Source organism: Larimichthys crocea, chromosome II (assembly GCF_000972845.2).
Source record: "Larimichthys crocea isolate SSNF chromosome II, L_crocea_2.0, whole genome shotgun sequence".
NCBI lineage: Eukaryota > Metazoa > Chordata > Actinopteri > Sciaenidae > Larimichthys > Larimichthys crocea.
The window spans coordinates 73,271-98,289 of NC_040012.1; the positions used below are offsets into that span (position 1 = coordinate 73,271).

The following is a 25,019-nucleotide window of genomic DNA, read 5'->3' on the forward strand; positions in this document are numbered from 1 at the left end:
CATTTTAGTTCAGTTCTCATCTCGAAAAACATCATTTTAGTGTTAGAATGTTCAGAAGATACGTGGCTTCTGAAAACTGAGTCTAATATTTCCTTCAGTGATTATCAGGAGAAAGAATCTGTGTTCACGTTCACGTCTCCCGTTAAAGTCAACAGACTCAGGACCTGCTGCTGGTCTCCTGAAGAGGAGTGGCAGTGGCTAAACTCACATGACACAGATACAGGAAATGACTCGTCTGTGAAGCGTCTCTTTACTTAACGCCTCCGCCAAGAGGCAGCATTTGACGAGTTGGGAGTGAGAACGTGTCGGACATACTCAAATCCTACTTAGCATTGGGTGTGAAGCTCTGGCTTGAGAAACTATGTTGAACTGGAATATATTTGTTGTTCATTTATTGCAGAAATAGATGGAGCACAATTTCACGCTCTATAATATTTCTTGGCATTGTAAGATCATAAGTCGCGGAGGCGACTGTTCCGATCAATATTTCCCAGTTAGAATATGTATTTGTCCACCTCACCTCTTTTCCAGTCAGATTTGAAAGGAGTGAGCGAGATGAGAGCGAGACAAAGTGGAGGTAACACAGGCAGGGGGAGGCAGTCTGTCAGTGAGATAAAAGCAGACAGGGAAAAAATAGTCAGGCAGGAAAATAGTCAGGAGCAATACAAGACTAAGGCTGGAGTGTTTGTATATAGGTCAGTCAGTAAGTAGTGAGGGACATTCATCTATCAAAGCTCGATCAAAAATGCAAAAGCTGCAGCTTTTCTGATTAGCAGTTAGATTAAAGACACATATAGAGCAGCTCTAATCATCTGTCAAACCGCTCGGCCAAGGCTGTCGTCAAGTGATGCGGCTGCACGTGACTCGCCAGGAAACACACATTTGAAAGAAAATGTGTGGTATCAGCTTGAACTACACGTCCTCCCTATTAACACACACACATCAACACACACACATCAACACAGCGTCTCATCACACGCTAAGCCTGTAATTGGTTAAGATAGGAGCCAGATCAGGGTCTTTGTGGCACCAGAGACCCCTGCAGCGACAAGCTTTAAAGTGAGAGAGGGGGAGGCTGATGGTAATCCATGACTTAGTCCTTGTCTGTTTGTGTGTTCACCTGCTGCATGTGTCTGTCCGTGAGTGCATGTCAGCGGTGTGTAAAGGTCTGCGCGCATGTCATGCATAACAAATCAGTGGTTTTATGCATGTAGGAATTTGTGTGTGTGTGTGTGTGTGTTTTCAAACAGAATCACACTTGAGGGTAAAGTCATCTCATGTTTGTGCTCATAGTCATGCAAGACTCACCATTTGTGTGCTTGGCTGTCATAACAGACATACTTGTTAGATCACGTGTGTGTGTGTATGTGTGTGTGTGTGTTTAAGTGCTGGGAGAAAAACCCTGCTTGAGGAGCTCAGGGGAGATGCAGTCAGATAGCGTCTCAGCTACAATACAGCGGGAAAACAGCCAGCAGAGAAACAGACCGTTTGCTTGGAATCGTCGTGACTGATACTCTGTCAACAACTCTGAACTATCTTTACCGGGGGGGATGGGTGTGGAGGGGGGTTTGGAGGGGTGGAGGAGGAGGGAACAAGGGAATAAGATAAAATGAAAAGAGAGGAAGAGGCAGAGGGAAGCTCTGCCAGAGGAAGAGAGAAATCCTACTTCTGTGACATTTTCAACAACAGACTGAGCTGACAGGAGAGAATACATTAAATTAAAAATATATCTCTTCATGTGGCTTTATTTGTTTTTATTTTTTCATAATTCACTTTAAGTGAAACTGTTAGTTTTCTTTTCTATTATCAGTTGCACCACTGCTTTATTCATCAAATCGCAACCATGCTGGGCCAACAGTGCCAGTGGCCTCTCCCCCTCTGTAGCTAAAATGCTGCTCACTGAGTGCAAGGTGTTCAGCATTACAACTCAGCTCACGGTGCTCACAGTACACTGCATGTTGACATAAGTGACAGTGTGAAAGCACTTATGGAGTCAAAGTAGCGAGTGGAAGTATTGAAGTACAAGTACTGAGACACAGCAATGTGTTTAGCTTAGCTTAGCATGCAGACTGGAGGCAGTGGGATACAGCTAGCTCAGACAAAGTAGTGATATTAGAACAGGAAGCCACACTTTGGAGTAATGAGTTGTGCACTTGAGATATTTGAACAAACAACAGTTAATCTGTTCACCATGACAAAAAAAAATTCTGCTTAGTTTTTTTCTCTATAATGACAAACATGTCTTTTTTTTCAAAAAAAAATAAATAAATAATATGTATATATATATGCAATGTATATATGCAATGCAACCATGTCACCTCTAAAATTCAGATTGAACGACTGTGGGCATATAATATAATAGGCTAGCCATATCCAAGTGGCAACCTCTGTGGCTGGGAAATGAAGACAATCCGGAGTGCCCAAACTGTAATTCCCAGAACGTCTACTTGAGTCTGGCTACAGAATATTTTAACCCCATAAGCACCTCAAACAATAATTGTGAGATTGGCCTACAAGCTGTAAAAGCTGTTTGTTTCTTGTTCATGAACAGCGCAAAAATATGTACGTACCACAACTACTACTACTTATGCAGTTTGGATGGTGTGATGATGATCTTCTTGTAATACATGAACACTCTAGAAGAACCAGCGTGTAGAATTAAGTGGCATCTAGCAGTGTAGTGTACCCTCGCCTCACCTTCCTGTAGGAGAAACTACTGTGGCTGTCTTTATGTTATTTATAACTGTGAAATTTCAACTATAGGTGGAGGTTTCAAATAAGCCCATCAGGGTTTTCTGCCTCTCCCTGCACTTTATATTGTTTGTTATCTTTGTCATTTCTATGTAATTTCATGTGCAAAATAAATAAAACTAAACAAATTCCCAGTTTTGCACTAATGAAAACATGCTTTTATTATATTACATTTCTGCCATATTCTGCAAATCTAGCCAATTAAATCTGACACACTGGACCTTTAAGTTGGAATAATGGGAATTTTTCAGTTCTTCACGTTTGTATGAATAAAGCATTGAGAAATGTTTTTGCAGTATTTTGCAGAATTTCTATAAAAACATGATGACTTTTATTTAAGTATTGCACAACCTGCTTTTACAACACAATACTTAATTAAAAGATATAGAAGCCCTGCCAATAGAACAAATTTCGGTTTTAGAGCAAAACCTAGAGAGTAGAAAGACAGGGAGTGATATCAAGAGCAATGAAAGTACAGCGAGGGACAGCTGGGGGGGGGGCTGAGAGAGGGAGGGACTTAAGAGGGAAAAAGAGAGAGAGAGAGAGCTGAGAGGATACACAGCGAACAGAAGGGAAGAGAAGGAGGAGGGCAGATAGAGCATGCTTTTAGTTCAACAGGGTGAACTAACAGAGAGAGAGAAATCACCACGGAGCGAGTAACGTGGAACATTTGCACTTGGACTACTCCGCAGCAGCTCAGAGGGACACTGAGGGGCTTGTGTGAGGTAAATGCTCTGCTTTTTACTCCTAACACTGCTTGTTGATCAGACAAGATGGACCAGAGGGCACTGATTCTACACCGAGATTTTACAAACGAAGTCTCTGTGGTACTTGCCAGTTTTTTTTTCTTTTTTAAGATGGTTTATTTGATGCGTTGCCAAGTATCAAGGTTATTCCTGAAGTATTTAACGTGAGAGGTGGGACAGGTGGGGGGTGGGGGGGTTTGGTGGATCTTCTCGGCTCTCTTAAATCAATTAAAGAAGTGACAGCTACAGTAGCGGAGCTGCAATCAGGACATGTTGTGCATCCTTAAACAGGAAAGCCCGCTCACTTTCTGTGGAGGAACATGCCTTTAAGCCCTTTGATCACTTCATGATGATGTGATGTGAAGCTTGAAGTTCAGCATTCATTCGCTCTGGCTATAAGGCTTGTTAATAGGGTTAGTGGACAGAAGAAGTTAGAATTTAGAGCAGCAGATTGATCAGACGCTGAAAGTAAATGTTGCACCTGTTAATGCGAAAGCGACCCTCTAAAGATACATGTACAAGTTGACCGACTGTGATCTGTGTTGAGCTGCGGGGCAATGTGGCCCAGCAGATCATTAACATACAGGGATTAACATGGTTGTTAATTATCATTTACATTTCTCAGTGATGTCAAACACAACATCAATGTAATCACCATTGTCTTTTTAATTCCATTCATGTCATAACATTATCTGTGTAGCTTATCCGTCAATCACCATTACAACATTTCTATATTAATATCAAACTGATTGTTGAGTCACACTTTAAAACAATTAACATGCTCAATGAGGAATATCACTCTCCTCACAGAAACACTGTAACTTTCACAGAGAGAATAGTACTGCTGTGCTCAGACGTGATGCAGTGGAGTCTGCACAGATGTTACTCACTGATGAGAATGGGGTGAAGTGTAAATGAACTGCGATAACAAGGAGTGCAATGAATGAGTTGAAGGTTTGGTTTTATCGTCTAATAAGAACAGACAAGTTCAGAGTGACTGATGAAAAGAAGTTTGAATGCATCTTTTTTTTTTTTTAAAGATTAGATAGTACAGCTGAAGATAGACAGGGGGCAGAGACACACAGTAAATTACTCCTCCAATGCGGGATTCGAACCGGGGACAGCTGCAGCAAGGACTATGGTCTCTTGCATATAGGGCCGCCGCTTAACCCACTACGCTACCGACCAGCACCTTTGCCCAACTTTTGACTGCTTAATGTATGATTGGCATTATGGATGTTGTCATCTTTATTGCTGCACCAGAAGTGAACACATTTGGATGAGAGTGTGGAGCTGGTGGCTGATACAGTTTTGGGAAAGGGACTGATTTTGACACTGGGGGCATTCTGTTTTCCATCTGTAATCAGAATAGTATTGACCAGTTTGCCCAATTTCACCAGACCAGTTTACGTAGACTTTGGTTGCAACAGTGTAGAGAGAAAATAAGGCGGAACACATTGGCCCAAGCGTGGTCTTGGATTTAGCTTTTTCTTTTATGTTATCTGTAAGTCCCGACTACACTCTCTAATAAGAAGTATCCATAAAACAAAAAATACTCAGTTATATCTGATTTGTGAAATTAACCAACTCACTTGATTATAAAAGAAAGTTTTCTTTGTCATAACTGTGTTCAGTGTCATTCGGTGATGAGCAGGAACTGTTTTCCAAAGATGGAAGATTATGTTTGGACCAGGGAGGAAAGAAACCTGCAACACACTTCAAGGGTACTTTATGTGTCATGAAATTCATATGTAAACTCTGATATGTGAACAGAAATGTTTAATTAGCGATTCAGATGAAAAACAGCCATGAAGCACTTGAATAAATCATCTGAAAGAAGCTGGAATGAAGCAATAGAAACACTCTAGGGGAACAAAGTCTGCAATAAAGAGAATGTTTTTGATTACATGGATGCCAGCGGGGGAGGGCATTAAAACGGTCTGTCACTTGCTTGATTAAAGCTGATGTAATTTTTCAATCAAAACAAAATTAATTGTCAACAATCTAACACTTGATTAAAGTAATTTGTCAAGTCAAGTTGCAGGTTCTCAAATCCATTTTGCTGCTTTTCTCTGTTATATCACAGTACTTTGGGTTTTTGGTAGTGTTCTTTGAGTTGGTGCCTGCATATCCAGTTTTGTGGTGAGCCGGGGTGAAAAACTCAGTGGAGACAAATGTAACCTTGAATTTCCCGTCTTATTGACTGCAACAGGCTGAGCATTAACACTGCAGTACACAATCTATGCTCGCACATTAGGGAGAAAGTCACCCTTCATCATCACTTGCATTCTAACCATATTTGCTCATAATAACTAATTACTAGTAGCTCAGACCATAGAGACTGGAGGGTGGCTGGTTCAAGTCCAGCATGGAACATAGTACGGAAGGTGGGCTGTTAGCTGGAGAGGTGTCAGTTCACCTCCTGGGAACTGCCGAGGTGAGGGATTAATAAAGTATCTCTTTTTCTTCTTCTTCTTCTTATTTGTGTAACAAGAAATGACCTAGAAAATGCAGAGTCACACATAAAGAGAGGCTTAAATCATCACCTGGGTTCATGCTGGAAGGCTTCCATATTTGCTAACCTCCAGAATGCTACAATATACTCTATTCCATTATATTTCTGTCTGACTTTGTTGTGGTTTGGCAGTCGCAAATGTTGCTGCCTCAGCCAGATCCAGTTCGCTTTACAGTATGTAAAGTCATCTACACCTGTGACAAACGGGGTTGACCGAAGACGCCTTTCCTGAAAGCTCTACTGGTGCTGAATAAAATATCACAGCTGGAGTGTGATTCTGGACATGACAAAGATGCACAGCTCAGTTTGTTTTCTTCTGAGAGAGATGGAAGGTCCTTTCTGTATAGAGTTAGAATATATCAAGTGGCTCTGCTCTGATTTTTAACAGCTCTTGGTAGGATATTTCAGGATTGTAAGACTGACTGTACCTCAAACTAACCTCCTACATCAGATTCTCCTACTCTGAGTGAAGATATTTGCATTTTTGGATGCATGTTCGTCTAAAATCAAGGTTCTCAAAGTGTGGGGCGTGCCAAACAGGAGGAAATTTTATGCCTATCTTTATCCAGACATCCCAACTCTCCCTCAAATGAGATCCAATCTCCCGTAATCTGGAGCAAGACCGCGCACTAGACTAGAGAGTGACTGCGTGTGTGTGTGTGTTTGTGTGACTATAAATGCAGCGCAATGTGAGAGCAAAGCGTCCTTATAGCTGTGTGTTTCCGCTTGTTAGACTGTGGTTCATGTGTGATTGTTGGACATATCATTTCAAAAGGCTTTTCCACAAGCATTACATCAGCCGCACTGCCAAATCCTCCATTCTTCTATACCGAGACAAGAATTCCAACTGAAGGTCCACTCGCTGTATCACACAGCCTTGATCAGGTAAATGGAGTTCCTTCGGTTGTCATGGAGATGGACGTTTATTGATTTATAAGCCCACTGTTTTTCATATGTGGGTTTGATTTACATGTATTTACTACAGTGGCTATTTTTGTGTGCATTCATACATATTTCTGTGGAGACTCACATGTGCATTCATCAGTATGAGATTTTATCCATCAGACCTCGAAGATGTTTCATTATTGAAGTTATATTAAAAACGATACGCTGAGAAAAAACCTGTGGACCTTGCACTGGAATTTGTCAAAGTATTATTTTCACTTCCAGTTCACTATGATGCTCAACTTTAACCCCTAACTGCTCTGTGATGTCGGCGTCGTGGCACCATTCTGGTGAGTTCCACACGTGGTTTCATGAGTTCAGGTTTCAGAAGTGGAGCTTTTTACAGTGGACTTGTTTTGTCTGTGATGGAAGGGGGAATTTAGGTATAAGCCAACATGCACTCACAGTGGAAAGTGCAAGTGCTATCTTTAGTAATGACTCGATAAATAAAATGTGTTATTATGGACACTGAATTATCTGCACTTGTGTTTTATTGTGTTATCGGTGTGAGTCCGAGTCTATTCACAGTTTCAGACTATGTTGACACCAACGGTCCGATTATTGAATCTGTTTGACGCATGGCAGGCAGTAATAATAACTCAAGCTATTTCTTTCTGAGGCATATTTAGAAACCACAGAAAATAGTATATCGAACTGAAAAATGAAGAAATGACATTAGCTCTGGTTTCAGCTCGGGCTTTAATATTGCTGCTACTTCTACCTCAGGGTAGCGTGGATCGTGGTAAAGAGTTCATGGTGCAATGACCAGAAAATCAGTTTGTTGTGATGAAAGTCACACTGGCAGAAAGCAGTATGAAGCTAGCTCAAAACTGCTCTGAAAATCTCTCCCTGTGACGTTTCCCACTTTTCAAATTCATTAAATACCAGCCCGTTCTCAGGACACTGCTTGAACATTATTTTTGCCATAATGTTTTAATGCCACTGAAGTCACGTGACGGTTAGTTGTTTGGGGTGAATGGATGGATGGATGGATGGACGGACGGATGGGTTGAACCATCACAGAGCATTCACTGAGGAGGCTGCTGTTCATGACCCACGTGAAACCAAAAGTCAATGCCTAACCAAACTGTGAATGTTTAAAACTGAAATGGAAGTGAGCTTTAGTTTAAGCTTTTATCTAACTGATGTTAGAGTCCTAGTTTTGGAGCGTAGGTCCACTGATCAAGGTGTGTTGAAAATACAGTTAGTGTAAAGATGGCTGACTTTCATGCCCCAGTGGAGCAGCCAGATATGAGCAGCAGTGATGTTGCTGCCAATTCAGCAGTGTTTGCCCTCTCCAACAGGGGAACACAGAGGTGCTTATTCATAATGAAATTACATTTGGTAATTAAAGACAAATCAGCAACCTCATGCTCTCCAACAGCAGCCTCGCAGGAAACAGTGAAGTCTTCAAATGTTCTCCTAAAGCTCTGCTGGTTGGCTGGGACTTCAGCTGTGGCTACAGAAAACAACTGGGACATCTCCTGGGAAAAACTGAGCCTGACATATGGAGACATCTTAGCCCCCACACTGCCCAGAGGCCCTGAAGCACACATCTCATTTAGCTCCACTCTACTTATTCTGTGTTCTTTGCTATCATGTAGGAGTAAGTCCTTTATTGGTAATTGGAAAAATGTCTATATTCCAACCATGTCAAACCATCAGTAAGAGTTCCAACAAAACATAAAGCACAACAAAGCTTCCCTGTGAAATAACCAGTATAGTTCTACTACTGTGTTCATGTAGGACCACAGTGAGTGTAGTTTGAAGTTAAGAAATTGTGTTTTTAGGGTGACATGATCATGTGGTAGCATCCATGGCCACAGTGGTTTAAAAGGTATTCATTTTTTTTAGTCTGTCACATAAAAAAAAAAACCTGTCAGAACAGGAAAACACAAAGAGATGTAGCTGTCTGTGTGAGTTTGTTTGAAACTGATTTCATTTCTTTATTCATTTCTATGTAAAAGAGAACAAATGAATTTATTCTGCTTCTCTGTCAATACTGTGAGTCAGAGTAACACTCCAGTTATTGAACATCTTGGATTTCAGTCTGACTTCATGAACTTCTAGAACTCATGTTTTTGTTCCTGTTTTTCTCTTGATAGCTCACAAAGTAGTTCACCTTCCTGCAGGTGAGTTCAGCTTTCTAAGTATTCTAAACTAAAGCAATAAATTACTTTATAAAGCAGAAACCTGCAGTCCACTGGGTAACATTAGACCTAACATTAGTTATAAGTGTTTGCTGCACCTGCTGCTGCAAAGAGTGATAACAAGAAGTTAACGTCACGTGATGATGGCTAATTCAATTGAAGTCCATGAAGTTGCCAATATAATCAGTTAGTTCAGGCAGCTGTGGCTTAGGACATAGAGTGTGTCGTCCACTAATCAGATGATCAGTGGTTCAATCCCTGGCTAATTATTTAGCATCAGCTAATGTGAAGTCACCTTTTCTGCTCACGCTGGTGTTGTACTGCTCCGACAGAACAGTAGAAGCACGCCATGCAGCAGGTTCGCAAGTGGCCTCCAACTCAAGGATTTTACACCAAAGATGCTCGATATCAAACATATCTATTTTTTTCTGAACCACCTCTGTAAAAAACAAGGTTAGCTTGCTATCTCATATCATGTGCATGAATTATTGGCTTCTTTACACAGAAATAAACCTAGAAATGTAGTATTTTTTTATTTTATTTATGTATTTAATTATTTATTTGTATTTATTTATTTAATACTTACTTCATACTGACTTTTTTGTCCTTCATAACTGAAACTCTGAACTAACTTCTTGATACTTTTTTAGACCTTTCTTGCAAGACAAACCGAGGCAGTGGACTTGCTTGTCTAGTCGCTTGGATTAATGCACCTGATGTGGACTTTATTATTATTATATTTTCATATTTCTGCTGTGTTGATGTTGATGACAGCCAAGGGGCATGCTAATTAGGACATGTCATTTCATTGCAAGCTGTAAATAGCCTCTAAGAGTGGCAATAGAATTCTTCAGGCATTTAGGGTGGAACGCACGTTGGGTATCATTTATTGTTTTGAATAGCTCTCAACAATAAAGTGTATTCTCAGATGATCTGACATCTCTGCCTTTTCATCCATCACACAGTACTGTAATGCTATACTGTCAAATCAAACTGAAACACGTTGTTTGAATGTCACTTGAAATGTCTTGAGCCAGCTGATGTGACAGCTCGTCACTATTAATGTCGATGTTAGATCAGTCTTCAGTCTTACCTGTTTTTTTTGTATTGTATGAAGGAACGCTGCATTTCTTCTGGCAGTCCAGTACTGACTTTTTCCAAATGTTGCTGTACACGACTCTGCTGCAAGACTTCTTCTTATGCTTATACTTTTCACTATATTTCAGCACACTTCTGTATATGTTTAGTTTTCATATATTTGAAATTTGCTGTCAAATAAGGTGTAATAATGTGTTCCTTGGCTGTGTGCATAACGCCATTTTAATAATATGAACCTTCACGGCCTGGCAGCTGGAAGCCAGAACAAATCAGTGAACTATTTATTCATATTTAATGTTGGAGCGTGATAATTCAGGAGAAACTAGTTTTTCTAGTCTCGATATAAGAAGTAAAGGCTGACCCACAAACAACCCTTGTTCTTAGTCCATTAGGTTACTTATAGGCGACACTGGTGGAGTGGTACTGTGGGCCAGCCAAACTTAAAGGAGTTCACCCACACACACACACACACAAACACACACTGGTTAACAATGGAACATAGTTGTGGTCCTGACACAAACTGACACATTCTCACTCACAGCTCGTCAAATTAGCCAGTCAATATCCCTATGTTTCAAAATATGATGCTGTTGGTACACCTGTAGCATCATCTCTGGACCGAGCGGTGACCTCCATGGCTGTGGAGTGAAGCCAACACAGAAGTGCCAAAACTGCAGTTCCTCAAATGTCCACTCGAGGCTAGCTACAGAACGAGTCACTCTCCATAAGTCCCCATGTTCAAATTTCCAACTTCACAGCAGAAATAAACATGTTTTGGTCTCTGTAGCTAATTTCCCCGTTCATGACAACTGTACTGAGGGTAAATTTATATACAACTCACCTGTTCACATTATATTAAGGCTTAAAGTTATGCAGAATTAACAACATGAACATTTGATTTCCCAGGAGACTACTGTTTGTGTCTTGTTAAATCAAAAGCAAGCTGATTTTGAGTTACGTAAGTAAATGAACTTATATATTGTCAGGTATGTAATGGAAGTTACATGAAACCTAACCATGTAGTTTTTGTGACTGTTTCATAATGTTAACTATGCATCCATTATTTTGAAAGTCTGAACATTGCACATCCTGAAGTGTGGGTTGAGGGGTACCTACTGAGTGACAGAATCTGACAAGTGTGGAGTGAGAACAGGCTGTAGGAACACAAGAATCATCATAATCATCTTCACACAGAGAAGTTACAGATGTTATATTTTGGGAAAACAGAGCACTGGCATGAGATATGTTCTTGTATATTTGCTGGATATCGCAATTCAAATTTGGTTGGAGCCTCAGTGCACCTGGTGGTTATTTTTTCATTTTTGTAGTGTTTCACTGCTGAGCTTCAGTGGCTCACCGTCCATTGTTTTGTTTGTTTAAAAGCAGGACTTCCTGGTATCTCCATGTTGACTTCATAGCTGGATTTTTGCTGATAAACTTGCCTCACATTAAGTCATAAGGACATTATTGCATCAAATTCAAATTGAGGCTGCGACAGTGAGAGTGTGTAGTGTGTTTACAAGAGGTGTTTTTGTCCTGTCATGAACTGCAAGGCTACAGCACAGATTGAAAAATCAATTTTGAATCAAGGCTGCAACACTATGCACGAGAAAGGAAAAAAAAACAGACAGTGAATAAGTTAATAAACAAAACAAAAAAAATCCTAGCTATATTTCCTGTCAAATTGCTCTTGCCGTCATAAAGGAAGTGCTGGTGATAGATGGAAATGAATGAGAGTAATACATTGGCAGCGGGGATAGTTTGTGTGTGGTTCCAACTGGGGCAGCTCACGTTGTTCCACCTCAGTGGAAGATTGATGACTTCTGGGTTCTGGGATTTGCACCTGTTTCCACTCCTCTGTCTCCCCCCGCCGTCTCCTGCTCTCTCCCCTCCTGCCCTTCCCTCTGCATGCTCTGCTCTCTCTCTCCTTCTGCTCACTCCCTTTATTGCCATTATTAAATATTAATGAGAAATTATGTTATTAGTCTGATGTGTCAAAATTGGATTTTCACATTTGGAGATAGAGTGAGTGCATGGTTTGGTCTGTCCTGCCTTAAAACAACAGCGAGGTGTCGTGATGAAAAAGAAAATGGTTTTGCCCTTGTTCATACTGAAGATTACGAGATTCTTCTTAACACACTTGTAATTGTAACACAATGTAACTGATGGAGGACAAACATCAGAAGCATCTGTGCAAGAATACATTCTAAACTCTAGCTGAATCCAATCAAGCTTCAGAGTCAGTTGAAGTGAAAATCTTTTGTACAAAATCTCCTCTTTGTGTTGGGCAACTCAGGAAGGAACACTGTCCACAGCAACATGAAGATGGATGTCATGGATGAGAAGTCATGGTGATGACCAACTATCCTTCCTTTCTTAAGGAAATCAGGTCTTACCTAACTCAACATGCTATCTAACTCCTGATACAGGCTGTGGTCATCTCGCAACTAAATTACTGTAGCGTCCTCCTGATGGGCCTCCCAGCCTGCTCAGTGAAACCCTTTCAGCTGTCTTAAACAACCCAAAAAGGTCACATATTACCTCGCTGCTCATTGAGCTACCTGTAGCAGCCCACATTAAATTCAAATCCCTAATGTTTGTTTACAAAGTAGTCTCCAGTTCTGCACCCACTTACTTGAACGCCATTATACAGACATATGTTTTCTCCCAACGCCTGTTTCTGCCACATGTGTGCTGAAGGCAATCCAGACATGGCTCGTCTGTTGTTCCCTGTTGGTGGAACGTCCTACCCTATCCATCATGAATCTACCTCCCTCTAGAACTGTCACTTGATTCTATGTACCTTCATTGTCTTTGTAAAACTCCAGTCAGAAATAATTAAAAGAGCACCCATTGAAGCTCAACCAGTGAAAAAACAATGCAGACAACACAATGGAAATATGATATTGTGTTTGTTTGTATGTATTTATATGAGGAATGAATGATGAATTGAGCATTAACTCAATTTCTTTCAAAAAAAAAAAAACATCAAGCAAGCTCAATTTTTTTTGTATATTTTCTTTTTCTCATTGAGTTGCCACTGACTTCACATCAAAACACACTTACAATAAACATTTGCAGGAAATGTTGTGGTAGTATCAACAGCAGCTTACAAATGAATGAGAGGAAAGACACTGCTCCTCCGGTGTTACAAAAGTAAAAACGATGAATACTATTATTTACTATTTTGAGGATTACTGCAGCACCTGAATGAATAAGCAGCAATGTTTGTATATGTGGTGATGACACTAAAAAGTATATTATATTATTATAGTATATTATATTAAGACTAATAGACTACCCATTGCTGTATAATCACTTAATAAACGTTCTATTACACTGTGTAAGTCAGCAATTTTACAATATTTTTAATTGAACTACTAAAAACAAAACAAAGTGTTGTCATTATTGCCTTTAAAACACTGTAAAAAATGGTATAAAACATAATCAGTCATCTCATCTGTAGCTCTTTTTTCATTCCACACGACCCCTCCTTCACTCCTCTACTCTATTTTATCTCCCACACTCCTTTTCTCTCTGTTCGTCTGCGTTCTGCATCGTTCTCTGACTGTGCAGTTAAAACAAACACAGCGTGTGTTTGTGCTTCCACATGCAGAGATCAGCGTGCCTCATACATCAGAGCTGCAATGATGTTATGCAAAGTAGTTTTTTTTCCCATTTCATCATACTTACATGATTAATATTGGGGAATCATGAATGTATGCACCTTATAAATCCTTATATAAATAAATCTAATATTTCACATCAACTTAATCTAATCAGATTATCAGAGGTGGAGGCACCTTTTCAAAGCAGAGTGGAAATGGACTGCTTTTACATCTCCAGAGTTACCGTGATGATTCATTTCATGTTATAAGTGCTGAACATTTCTCTGGCTGTTTGTGAAAAAAAATTGAGCAACAAATGCAGAGGATTTTAAATATTACTGATTAACTTTAATTCCCTCGTGTCTTAACGACCACTGTCATCCATAATCAGCTTTAACTTCGACTGCATCTTTCTTCGTTTTATGTGTATGTCTGAGTTTATGACAGCGCTGTGTGTGTTACATTTTAAGACTTTGGATTAACTTAATTAAAAAATAATGGTGTATGCTTTGCTCTGAGTCAGTTTATGGTACTTTCCAAGGTCTTTCTCATAATGTGCACACTTACACACTTTAATGAGCCATGTTATAGTATGCAGAAGTCGTTACTGTAGTTTCCCTCAAAAATAAATCAACCTCTACTAACGACGTAGTTCAAAATCTCTTCCTCTGCACGTCTATTCCTCAAATCAGAATTGTAAAAGTATTTTTTGGTACACACACACACACACACACACACACACACAGGTGTGACAAAAAGAGCAAAACTCACCTGACCATGAAGGTGACAGTCAGGACAAACTGCATCACCTGGATGTTTTACAATGTTTTGTTATGCATGCCACTCCACACACTCAGCTGTATGTTATGTTGGCAGGCTGTGGCTCAGGGATGGACAAGCCTAAGACCCCCAAATACCAAGCACATTAGTTTGTTGGGGTCTGTCACATTATCCTCAACTCTTCCACCCTGCACATATCAAACATGTCAGCTTGTCAGGCAGGAGTCCACTTTATGCTAATGCCATGCAGGTTTGGACAAAAACCATGCAATATTTTGGCCTGGTGTGTTCGTATATTCTGCATATACTGTGCTCACTTCACAGTATTGGACTAGCATTAACTGGGAGGCTGAGACTCTTGTGGATTTAGTGATCCCAGTAATATTTATGCATGATTATGTTAGTCCCCATAGGAGCCATTTCATTATAATAAGACCACTTAGAACTTGTGCTTATTGTAGAAAATGATCTATTGTGACTTCTAGAAACTCTAGAGACTTCAGGCATTCAGAGGATGGATGGCGTCTCTAGGTATATCAGTATTTCTGAGAAATATATAAATGTAAATCAAAGAATCTCTTTGATTTACATTGGTAGGAACTGGTAATGCGTTCCACCATCAGGGAACAACAGACGAGAAAAGTCTGGCAACGGTCTAGCACAACGGTCGTGAGGTAACATATACCTGTATAAGGGCATTAAAGTAGGTAGGTGCAGTACCACAGACTACTTTGTAGTCAGCATTAGTGATTTGAATTTAATGCAGACTGCTACAAGTAGCCCGTGGAGCTCGATGAGCTGCGGGGTAACGTGACCTTTTGGGTTGCATGTAGACCAGGCACGCCTGATCATCTGAAGAGGTTTCACTGTGCAGGCTGGGAGGCTTGTCAGGAGGGTGTTACAGTAATCTAGTCTTGAGATGACCACAGCTTGTGTCAGGAGTTGAGTAGCATGTTGATACTAAATAGATTTTTTCTATGGTGTTTCACAAGGCCAAAGCTAAAATTGTTAAAGTTTGCAGCAAATATTTGAAACCAATGACATCGACCCAAAAACTTCTGCAGCAATGCAATGCACGAGACATAAAAAAAGCATGGAAATAGCCACTGATTTAGCTCAGTGTGTTCAGCCCTCATCACTTCAAACTTTTAATATTTGAATGGGCGCCTGAACAAAACACAATGTTTATTACACATTCAAGAATAGGAAAACATGAACCCCAATCTAGCATATATGGTTGGCTGCAGTGATGGAAAGTTCAGTTTTTTTAAGTGAGCCATATCATTTGACTTAGCTCCACTTATGTTTAAGTTCAGATGTTACCACTTTTAATAATTGAGCCAAATTTAGCGTTGTTTTGACTTATGATTTGTATGTATACACATATATCACTTCAACTATTCAAAACATCCTTTGTACTTAAGTATTCAGAAGTAAAAAAAAAAATTATAAAAAAAAAAATATATATATATATATATATATATATATATATGTGTGTGTGTGTGTGTGTGTGTGTGTGTGTATGTGTATGTATGTATGTGTGTATGTATGTATGTGTGTATATATATGGGTCCATACACCAGGTTTCGTGTCGATACATCAAGGTGTCGCAGAGATACTGGCCCACTTTCTGTTTGGTGGCTTTGCCGCCAATTTGGATTGGCTGTTACGACAGAAGAAATATAGTGCCCCCCAAAGGTCACCAAAGGTTACCTCATTTGTGAAATTTGGACCAACAGGTCCAAAGTTTTGAAGCTAAATGCACTTCAAACTTTGAAATGTTGGTGGTGCTAGAGAGTTCAATGTATGGGCATGACAATTCTTGAGGTTGACCATGGGACTGTCCTGAATACCTGTGCCAAGTTTTAAAACTTTTAACCATGGTGTTTTAGGGGCTGCCATAGACAAACAATTGCAGAAGAATCGGATCAATAATAATAATAATAATAATAATAATAATAATAGGAAAAGCTACTAACACAATAGGTGCCTTCGGAGGCTACACTGCTAGCCCCCTGTGGAAGCAGTTGGTTACATGCCCAAAGAGAAGCAGGATGTTAGCTCAAACCAAATTTCTGAAGTATTTTGAACATGCCTTGTTTTCTTTTGTATGTTAATGAACAAATAAACAAACTGCACACTGCAGGGATCCAATGTTCATTTATTCATTGCACTTACTTAAGTGGACATTGGAGCCCTGCATGCAAGCTGTTAATTAGTTTATTTCTATATTTGCTTCCTTTCAACTCAGCACCAAACCCTCTTTTTCTTTCATATGCAGCCTACTTCTGGAGGAACTTATAAGGAATAAGGGAATAATAAAGCAGCTTTATATCATGTACTGTGTTGTGTTGTGACACTGTAATATTAGTAGATATGAGAAATGAATTCTATTCTCATTCACACTCCTACATTTCAGCTACCTAGACATAAACTTCACCTAACTTAAGCTGATGTGGTTGGTGATGGCTTTTGGTGTAGTGTTTAGAGTTTTGAATGAGTCAATGTAGCCCCAACAAACACCTCCACAATCCTTAACAAAAGGCCACAGCCATAAAGCTTCACTGCAGTGTGTTCACACTGCGCCGCTGTAAATGTCATGGATGCTTTTCTGATAGTTTGTCAATAAATGTTGGAACTGGGTCATTTGTGGTTGTTACAGAGGTCTTATAGAGATCTCATATTAAATACTGAGCTGTGTTTGACCGATGAGGCTGAAGAATTGCTCGCTGTATTTGTGTTATCTGTGAGACCTTTACCTCCTCATGTCAACAAAACTTAAACTGACTTTAGAAGCTTACAGACCCAAAATTATGGATTGTGAAAATGCAGTACTGTTACTGAAGCTTCAGTTCTGCAAAAAGTAAAGAAAACAAAAAAAGAAGTGTCTGGAATGAGGTAAAGAAATGCAGTGTACACTTGAATGACTAGATCCCCTGAAATCCAGCAAATCTGAGATTTTTCTACTGAAGGGTGGATGAGCAACCATCAAACTATATTTGATTTAATGGCCAATGTTCAATAGTCATTTGTGATCTTGAAGTATAACAGTAAACCAGAATTAGCAATAATAAAACTACTCATGAAAGCACTATTCCAGGATATATTACTGACCACACAAACAAATCATTAATTCAGGACATCCATCGAGTTAAGTACTGCATCTCGCCATGTCACTCCATCCTGCCCGTAATGATGATTTTGCACAGTGAGGAGCTGTCAGTCCATCAGACCTCCCCAGAGACACAGTGGGCTTAATCCTGCGAAGGAGCTCGGCCATGCCATGGGATACTCCTTCGTGCAACATGGGGTTGATGAGCTCTGTGGTGCTGTATCCTGTCACCTCTGGGACGTCAACGGGACCGTGTCCTTCCAAAATTGTTTTTCTGTACTCAAGTGTCAAAAACAGAAAGCACTGAGGCGATCTTTTTGTTGGTCATAAACTGCAAGGCCTCCTTCATATTCTTGTTTTGGAGCAATTTGTTCATTCTTGATATGACCTCCTCTTCAACAGCCTCTTTGTCCTCCAACTCTGCTGCTGATGAGTCTGCCCTTGTCATCATATCTTGATGTTTTCTAATGCTGGGTTCCACAGTGTTCTGAGGAACCTATAGCTTTTTTTTGTTCGGTCTCGGTTCAGTTTGCCAGGAACAGCTATGAGCAATCACTGTCGATAGAGACGGTTGATCCAGAGAGACTGCAGCCTCAATAACATCATCTTTATCTTCACCACACTAAGGGCTGAGGTCTGGTGAACTCTGCTGTCAAGAGCATGTAGAAGAAGATAGAAGGTGGCTGCGGGGCTCATGAGCAGCTGGTGGTCCTGGAAGCTGGATAACTTAAGTTGCACCAATTAAGACCCACAGCATCCCCACCTTCTTGATCTTCAAATAGAAGTTCTGCCTTACAAACCAACAAATACACCTACTTAGATTGTGACTAACAATTAAAATAGAACTAGACATATAATATTCCAACAACAAATATATAATTTCCATTAAAGTAGCATTTGACATGGACAGCAACCCAAACCTGCATACTAGCTTTACCAACCATACAGCCTTCTGGTGAGCTAACCTTAGCTAAAGCAAAATAATCTTTCAGTAACAATTTCATGATTATTAAACAATTAGCCATTAAAATCTGTTCCACAGTTTGCAGCCTGAAAATTAAGATAATGAAAAAAAATATATTGCACAACCTCCACCCACAGAACAGCTGCACATAGTAGTGTATAACCCGAAGGAGTTTGGCTGCATCACGGTCTTCTTCTCTGAGGTGAAGTGGATGATGCCCTTCAGCCTCTCCTCCGTGTCTGTCTTCAGCTGAACCAGCTGTGCCGTGAGCTTCGGATGAGTCTCAGGAGTCCAACTCTACTAACACCGCTGAAGATTCTTTATACAGGACAGCAGCTCAAAGGAAGACCTCTCATAAAAACCAGCTCTTTCTGAATTTGACTTGTTTTTGTCCATACACTGTTCAGAGGCAGCTTTCGCTTCATTTTGTTCTTGTAGGAGGCTGAGCTCTACTTGTACTTAACTACAGGCTCTTTCTGATTCTACCTTGTCTTGGTACTTTGGACAGGTGAGGGTTTTAAGACAGCCTTTGCTTTATCTTCATCTTTGCCATCATATATCAGACCGATATTCTTTGGGGGGAAACTGCACAGCTAGCTTCAGTTTGCAGGCTAAGTGGCTTATAAGCTGCAGCACGTTAAAGCACATGTAAAAGTACCTGAATATGTCACTTGGGTCTCATTAGATGTGTAATCACATGGAGGCTGTTTACTTTGTCTCTCATTCTGTACGCCGGCACTCAGCCTGCCAGCTGTTGTCAATCAAACACAGACGTCAACATGCAGCTGGCTGAGAGGGAAAGGAGCATTTCTGATATTTCTACAAACATCTGTTGTCTCCTTTTTAATAATATAACACAATTCACACTGACATTGTATTCCACTTCAGAACGGATGCCTCATTTTGATTTTGATGCCTTTCAGCATTCATTGTTGCCAACTATTTTCAACAGTTGCAAGATATAGCGTTGCATATGGAGATAATTACGTTGCATATTGTTGCATGACAGTTTGCACACATTACCAGCGTAAATTGTCAATTGTTGTCATTTCAGTGCTGCATTAATTTGGGCCTGTGTCTGCTGCCCGAGGCACATGAGCAGCAATTCGTCATGTCAAATTGATGATTCACTATGACCGTCCCTCCATGATTATATATGACAATTAAATTTGATTAATTTACAGCTTTAGTAGTTTAAATTACCCATAAGTCTCCTGTGTTTGTGTGTGGAAGAACATTGAGGAATGAGAATATACAGCAGGTTCAAATACTGCTGCACACACCATTATCACCAGCTGGCCTCGCAGTCTAAACACTGCTACAATCGATCATGTTAATGCAGGTATTTGGCCATACAGCCATTAAACATGGCCCTCACAAGGGTCCTAGAGGTATTCTGTCCAGCGGTGCCTGTTGTATGACATGTCAGAGTCACAGCAGTTGCTAATCTATATGTTGAACTCTATGTCTGCTGCAGGTTACTTGTTTTGTGTGTCGTTGTAGGATGCTACAGTATGGGGTGGTGCGATGAAGCATGTACAGCACCTAAATATAGAATAATATGAAAAATGCAGGAAAGATCTGAGTGCTTTTACAAAATCTGGGAAGAATCTACAGTATGTATTTATACACACACAGACACACAGACACACACACACACAGCACTGTCCTCTGTCCTGTGTTCACTAAAAAGTTATAAATTGCTGCTGTGGCCTGGTAGGCGGCTGCTGAGCCTGAATCACTGTGACGCTGTCTGGGTCTTTAAAGATCACTGCAGTGAAGCTGTGCCTGGATACCCCTGTTACTACAACACTACTCACCCACCCACACTGATGTCCACCGACACAAACAGGTATAATATAATAATATATAAACAGGTATTTGCCTTTGTGAATAAAATATACTAGTACATTAATTATTAGATTTAATAGATCATAATAAGAGCCAGTAAAAGCTGTATCATTATTTTCAGTTACCGTAACACAGAAAGAAGTAATAAATTGAATGATATCCAGGCCAACAACTTCAAATGACCATGAACCATTCCTGATGATCCCATTTCTCCAAAATTCTTCATGATCATAGTGACTCTGACCTTTTCTCTAGCACCGCTTTTATGTCTTTAGCAAATCTCTGATCCATGACAACATAACATGTGACATTGTTTCTGTTCATTTTCATTCCATGTACTGTTTCATTCCATTTCTTATGTTCTTGATGACCCTCTGAGAATGAAATTTCCCCAGTGATCTCTGGACAGTGACAGCCTAATTAGCACCGATGTGGGGATACTGAATGGCAGATCTGCTACTGAACTCAGATCAGTGTGTGAACAGCACTAGTAGCTACATGAGGCAGATTGCCAAGTGATACATTTTGGGAAACTAAGCTTTCTCTAGCCTCTTAATAGCATCTCCTGTCCACCTCCGCGGCTTCTTAGACCGACTTACCCATTAACCAACCCCATGATGTAGTAGCAAGATGGTTGCGAGCCCAAACCTAGGCAAGCCTAAGCCTAAAGTCATAGACCCCATTGTTCTTGAATGTGTTACCCTTTTTTTTTTAAAATAATAATCAACTCAAAATAAATTCAAACACACTTAAGTTTGTACAAAACACAGAAATAGGCCAAGAAGCCCAGAATGGACAAATACTGGCTTTAGATTAGTGTTTTCTTCATGCACATCACAGCCACTGCAGCTTCTCCTTCACTATAGAAAGGACAGGGTGAAACAAGAGGGTTGCAATCTGCAACTACACCTCTTGTGCAAATCATGTTCTTCTTGTCATCTTGTTCTTAAGCAAAATGTTCTGAACTTTAATCTTCTCATAAAATCCAAAAGAAGAATTAAAATCACTTGTTATGCTTTACATGAGCTTTTTCAGCACTATTGTTCAACAGGCAGAGTAGAAAGTGGATTGAGATGAAACGCAGCAATTTTGCTAGTGGGCAGCTTATCGCTGCAGTCTACATCCAGCAAGGGTCTCCATATTAATGCATTGATATATCTCTGTAAACGACTCTCAAAAATGTTTTTTAGTACAGGCAGAATGTAAATATATGTAAATATATATATATATATATATATATATAAATGCATTTGTATGACACAGAATATTGACATGGACTCCTTTCTGGCTGTGGAGTGAAACCAACTCACAAGTGTCCAAAACTGCAGTTCCTCAAATGTCCACGAGACAAGCTGTAGAATTGAGTCTCCATAAGTCCCCATGTTCAAATGTCCAACTTCACAGCAGAAATAAGCATGTTTACAGCCTGGTACAAAAAGCTGTTTGGTCTCTATAGCTAATTTCCCCGTTCATGACAACTGTACTGAGGGTGAATTTAAAGTTATGCAGAATTAACAATGTGGCTGCTTTGATTGACAGGTGGTTCTTTGAGCAACCAGGCTTCATTCAGCACGCCTCAGGTCCACTCACGTGGTCCTATAGCATGGTAACATGAATAAATCAGTACTACAATAACACTATAGTGTGATTTGTTGAATTTAATAATAAACTTTGGACATTTTTCATTGACAATATTTGCTTGTTTTATGCAGAGATTTTTTTAAAAAATGTGTCTATTTGTCGGTTTTAATTATGTTGATGTAAATAGCACCAACTCAGAGATAATCAGTTTACAGCCTCCCTGCTGTTCCTGCAATATTTCCCAATGCTTAGTGGAAGTGGAAGTTTCCAGATATGGAAAACTCTGCTCTGCTCCGGTGTCATCTTTGATGTGTGATTGACAGGGTCATTAATTAGCTAGTTAGTGTTTAGTGGTGCATGGAATATTACAGGAGACACCTGTCCATTTGGCTGAGAGCTTGCACCATAAAAAGTCCAAGGAGCTTATTCCAAGTAGCAATTCTGGTGTAATTCATGCTCCATGAGCGCACTTCAATAAACAAACCATCCATTCAGGCCGCTCTGCAGTATCCACTGTATATCAGCCTGTCCAGACTGTTTAAGTGCTTCAGGTTTTTGTGATTTATTGAGGATGTTTTCAATATTTATGTGGTCTCATATCATATATTTGCATATAATTCAGATGCCTACTGTCCTGAAGTTAAACATTCAGTCAGAAATTGAATTGAATTGAATTTTCATATTCAGAAAATAAACCATGCAAAAGCAGCTTAACTCACAAGATCACAGAAAATTCTATTTTTCCAGTCTTACAGGCAGACGGTCTTCCTGATTTCATCCTTTTCGATCATCGTCCCCAGTTCATTTCCTCTGTCTTTCGAATGGTATGCCAAACCTGGAACATGGGACACAAATTAACATCTGCCTATCATCCCCAGACAAAGCTCACACACAGTCAATCACCCTGATTGTTAGACTGTTTGCTATTAACTCAACAGTCAATAAAAGATCCACTCTGACATACAGCATGTCAGCAGAGCGTTTACACTTACAATTTGGCATCAGTCAGAGCCCGACACGCAACCACTGTAGTTACACTCATGATGCAGAAGATGAAAGACTTTGGGTTATGGTTGTAAACGTGATGTGTGCAGCACGAGTGAACTGTGATCCAGTTCATGGCCCGAGTAAACAGCTGGAAAACAGCTGGAACCCTTGTCATTCAATTCAGTGCACTCCATCCACCTGCTTGGATCACTACAGCCAAATGATTTTATAACAGTAACACAGATTGACACACTATTTAAAAGTCAAATTAAGTCACGTTTGCTTGGCATGAGGTTGGTGATTTGTAGATTTAAGGCTAAACAAATACTGAAAATATATCTTACAGGTATCAAATGGCCTTTGTAGGACCAAAAAGTGTCTCTGAAAAGTTTGTAGTTTTTTTTCTTTTTTTTTTTACTTGAAGGAGATAAAACACTAAAGTGTACCAGTGTATTCCAACCTTAAGAGCACAGGGCAAATCAATCAATAGTATCCAAGAATAGCTGAATCAATTGGGGCAGCACAGAGGTTCAGAGCTCGGCAGTGAAGCCTTACATCAAGATGATTTAAGTCCACGGAGAACTCACCAGGAAAATGTCCACACTTTTAGACATGTTGAAAGTCTTTTATCCCCTAACAGATAATTATAGGAACACTTTAAACTTATTGCTCATTTCTTGTCAATCAACACAGATTTACATAAGACAGTAAGACAAAAGACACCATGTCAAAATAATTATAAATTCTTGATGACCTGCTTTTTCACCACATTACTAGATTTGGTCTTTGGAATTGGCAGAGAGCTATCGACAAAACTGCTGAGAGCAACTTTTATTACAGAACAAAGGGAAGTCATCAGCTAAGAGATGACATATTAAGCTAATTGCATCTGACATCAAATATCATCAGCACTGAACTGACAAAACAGTTCAAAACTTAATTCTACACTAAAATGTTTTAATTAGATAAGCCGGAAAAGCATGCAATCCCTTTTATTCATGTATTGATTGCAGAATGTGAGTAATAAACATGTGGTTGACTGAAATTTAGGGGGTCTTCACTTCTTGATGATGTCAGTATATGGGGGCAAACTGATCCTGGATCTTAAACCATTTTGATTGGCTATCCTCAAGTTTTGTTTCAACATAGTATGTCCTGTAGTCCAAAAACTTATCAACAATATCATAAGTCACAATCTCAGTTCTGGTTCTGAAGTTTTTTACTCTGCAATAATTCTAGGGTCTTAGCATGATTGGCTTAGGCAACACTAGTTAAGAGTCGCACATCATGGATCATCCACATCCCCTCAAACATAGCCAGTAAAAGATTACATAACCACATATAGCAGCAATGTAAGTCCAAAGGCAGTGGAGCCTTTGGACTTACATTCAGGCATCAGTCAAAAAGCAAAAAATGACAGATTTAAACCTGTCAACACTTTAATGTCTTTAGACAGCATCAATGCTTACTTGTTTCATCTTTTGTTTAAGATACTACAACCTATGACCTATAGAGACAAAGGTTCTGTGAGAATACACGCAAGTTTCAAGTCACTGAGATCTGCAAGTAGGTTATCCCCTGTGAAGTACCACTCCACTTACATTTTCCTATCAAAATTATTTTAATACCGTGTGAGGTTATGTGCCTGAGCTAAAGGCTCTCTGGAGAACACATCCACACACACACACACACACACACACACACACACACACACAGAAGCCTCTCCCGAGAGGCATTTTAACTCCATCTCTTGTTTCAGGGAGCACTGATCCATGACAGCCTGGTCATGTGATGGTGTAAGGGGCAGTGGAGCACAGAAATGTCCCTTATGACCTAAAGAGGAATGTGGATTTTTAGGAAAACAGTGTTATTCATGGCAGGTCTGAGGATGTAACAGATTTTCAGATTTTGTAGAATTTTGTCAATCCACC

The 25,019-nt window shown here is 39.8% G+C and overlaps 1 protein-coding gene across 1 annotated transcript in view; it reads left to right on the forward strand.

Moving 5' to 3' along the window:
• Positions 1 to 3,284: 3,284 nt before the first annotated feature.
• Positions 3,285 to 25,019, forward strand: part of LOC104931914 (cadherin-12) — a 98,156-nt gene continuing 76,421 nt past the window's right edge. The window contains exon 1 of the mRNA XM_019274219.2: positions 3,285 to 3,476. The gene's annotated coding sequence lies outside the window, so the exon portion shown is untranslated. The remainder of the gene's footprint in view (positions 3,477 to 25,019) is intronic.